The sequence below is a fragment of the Dufourea novaeangliae genome, unplaced genomic scaffold (genome assembly GCF_001272555.1).
Source record: "Dufourea novaeangliae isolate 0120121106 unplaced genomic scaffold, ASM127255v1 scaffold162, whole genome shotgun sequence".
Lineage (NCBI taxonomy): Eukaryota > Metazoa > Arthropoda > Insecta > Hymenoptera > Halictidae > Dufourea > Dufourea novaeangliae.
In genome coordinates, this window is record NW_015374046.1 from 947,789 (window position 1) to 950,788 (window position 3,000).

Below are 3,000 nucleotides of genomic sequence, written 5' to 3' on the forward strand. Positions count from 1 at the left end.
CTGAGTTTGCTCGTGAGGGTACATATCTTACCACTTGTAGGGAGTATCTTTCGCAAGTGAACACTTCGTCTGACAAGGGGCATCTACAGACTGTGGTCCGAGTGTTTTGACCAATTTCGTTGTTGGGCGTAGAAGAACACCGTTTTCGAGAAGTAAATTGTTAAAATTTCAGTATCTGAATGTCGACTAATAGGACTATACGAACTAAATTCTTGTCACTCAAGCAAAAGGACACAAAGAGTAGGCCACCAGACCGTGACACCAACCTTTGGTCTTTGTCCTTCGACCATTTTTTATTTTTCAATTTATTCTTTTCACATTCTTTTCGTCGTTTGGATTAATATTTGCTTTTAGATTGGAATAGAAGATTTATTGTGAAGGTCCTGTATTATATACAGTTTTCAGGTTTTAAGCCACATGACTATCAATATTTTCTGCTCATTATAACCTTGGTAAAGTCACACGCTTTAAATCATGCTAATGCTTTTTCTGAAACACACTGTACAGGTATGCTCGCAACAATAAAGTTTCGTATTTTTCAGAGGAAAATACATTTAAATGTTCTCGTAAAAAGGCCTCTTTTAATGTTATATCCTAGATAAGAATCTTTAAAAGGAAGTTCTTTAAATGCGCGAAACGTATCGGGAAAATCTGGAAAATTTTTTTATCAAGAGGATACATACACCTCGGTTTAGTTTACGGAATGTCAAACTCGAATTATATATTACTGCCTTTTCTGAATACTCTAAACTCTAAAGTAATGCTAAAAGAATTGAAATTTCTATTTTTCCAAGATCAAGAAAATTACAGACCGACGAATTAGAAAAATCCTTAAAAGATAGCCTAATTATGGTAGTATAAATGATGAAGATGAAAATAGTTCATACGACTTCACTGTTATATTCTCTATCATTTTACATAATTCCAAATTCTGTATAGCTACTGGATTTAGAAAATTTCACAATGATACCGAAAATTGTTACTGCTGACATTTTTTTCAGGTAAGTCAACAGTTTCGATACCTATCTACTCATTCAAAAAGAAATGTTATTTTACTGTTAAATATCGAAATCCTCGCATTTATTCGATGAAGAACGGGTGACTGATCTCTTATTTTTTTCTTAACTATACAACCAATTTGGCCATCCTCAAATAACCAAGTGGTATTTTAGTAAACTTCCCATTGAGTTTCGAATATTAGCATATATGACATGAATGCATAAAATTCTCAGTCTAATAATAACTCGTACTCTCCTTCGAATATCCAAAACTGTTTATACTTTAGTTATACTCGTATGTAACTACATAGTCCCGCAACTAAATATATTTTCAAACCGGAACTCTGTCAGAACACGTTTACATTAAACATTAATCTAATGATTTAGGGCGTAAACTACCCTGCATCCATCCTAAGGATTTTTACTCTCCAGTCGGTCTATATGTATATCTAGGAAGAAAAGCATCAATTACAATGTTCCTCCGTATAATCCTATTATATTGCATAGGCGGTATTCCCCTGAAAATCTCTCAAAATTTTGCCCTGTTCAGGCAAAAAGTTTCGTGAGCTAGAATCGTTTCTCACGAGACGTATTTTTTTTTTGTTGCTGGTTCGGAGCACGTTACGTGTCTATCGTTCGATAAGAACAGAAAATGAAAGACGTCGAGAGTGAGCAAGATAAAGTGTTAGGCAACATTTTATATCCACTGTTAATGAAATATAAAGATTTTCTTGTTTTTAATTATACTTTTACGGAACTTTCATAGGTAGGCATAACCCCTTAATTGTAAAACAGGAAATCGGAAATCCGTCATTTTTATTATGGGTTTGGTAGTTCTAGTGATCATAGTACATTTCGTTTTGTTACGAAAAGTGTAGTTCTACCTTCTCGGCTGTCAAAGTGTTTAGGGGATAAGGGGTCAGACTCGTGCAATTCTCAGAAAGGGAGCGTGTTTTTACGAATTATTTGTACAAAACTCAGTCAGCCGAATGATTTGAAACTTTATGCATTTATTAAGGCACTATTAAACTATTATTTAGCATTTTCTTTATTAATTGAAACGCATAATTTTCGACGTGACATGTCCTCAAACTGAAGTTTGCAAATACAACGGCCACAATTGACGTGTATAATGACGGCCATTCTGGTCATCTCAAATAAAAGAAAAATCAATATTTCGATAAATTGTATGCTTACAATTGGGAGACGACTATAACTTTAAAATTCTAAAATTGTAAATTGGAAGAAGAGTGACAATTTGAAAATCATGTATCAAAATTTCGATTGTTTCTGTACTTTGCACTTATTAGTTATTTCTTATTTGTTAAGAAAATATAATTACGTTTTCCTTAATTTTTTAGGTTCATCCTTCAATAAGGTCTGTTTGCTATAAGGAGGCAAAATATCAAGTCGATCATTTAATTGTATTCTGAGTTATCTTGCACGCCAATTTGAAAAACAAGATGTCGATGCATCGATCGCTTGGAAGTCGCACCACAATGATTTTTAAAAATTTCAAAAAAACTTTTTAAGGACATGTTTTCAAGACTATGAGGTACTCAAATATAGGGAACAAATTTCGATTACTTTCATCGTTACAGTAGTCTGGCCCCTTAATGATAGAACATTGAGGTGGACTTTGAAGGCAGCGTGACGGCCTTACAGCGACTTGTGGTGAAAGAATTTGGCCTAGTCCACCACGAACTCTCGTCAATACCTTTGTAGGCTACAACAAAGGACACGTTCGGTCGATTGGGTTCACGACAACCAACATTATAAGTACTATGAGGTAACGACATAACTGATTTATTGTCGAAACGTGCCAAATTGCACTCAGGAATCGAACAACTTAAGGCGTTTATAAAATAATTGAAAAAAAAAACTGGCGATACAACAACCAATTCTCTTCGTAAACTCAGACACTATATTCAGAGGCCAAAAAGCCGGTGGAAGGGCAAAAAAGTATTGTTGTTCCCCAAGATAGTAGGCCATTTTTGTACTG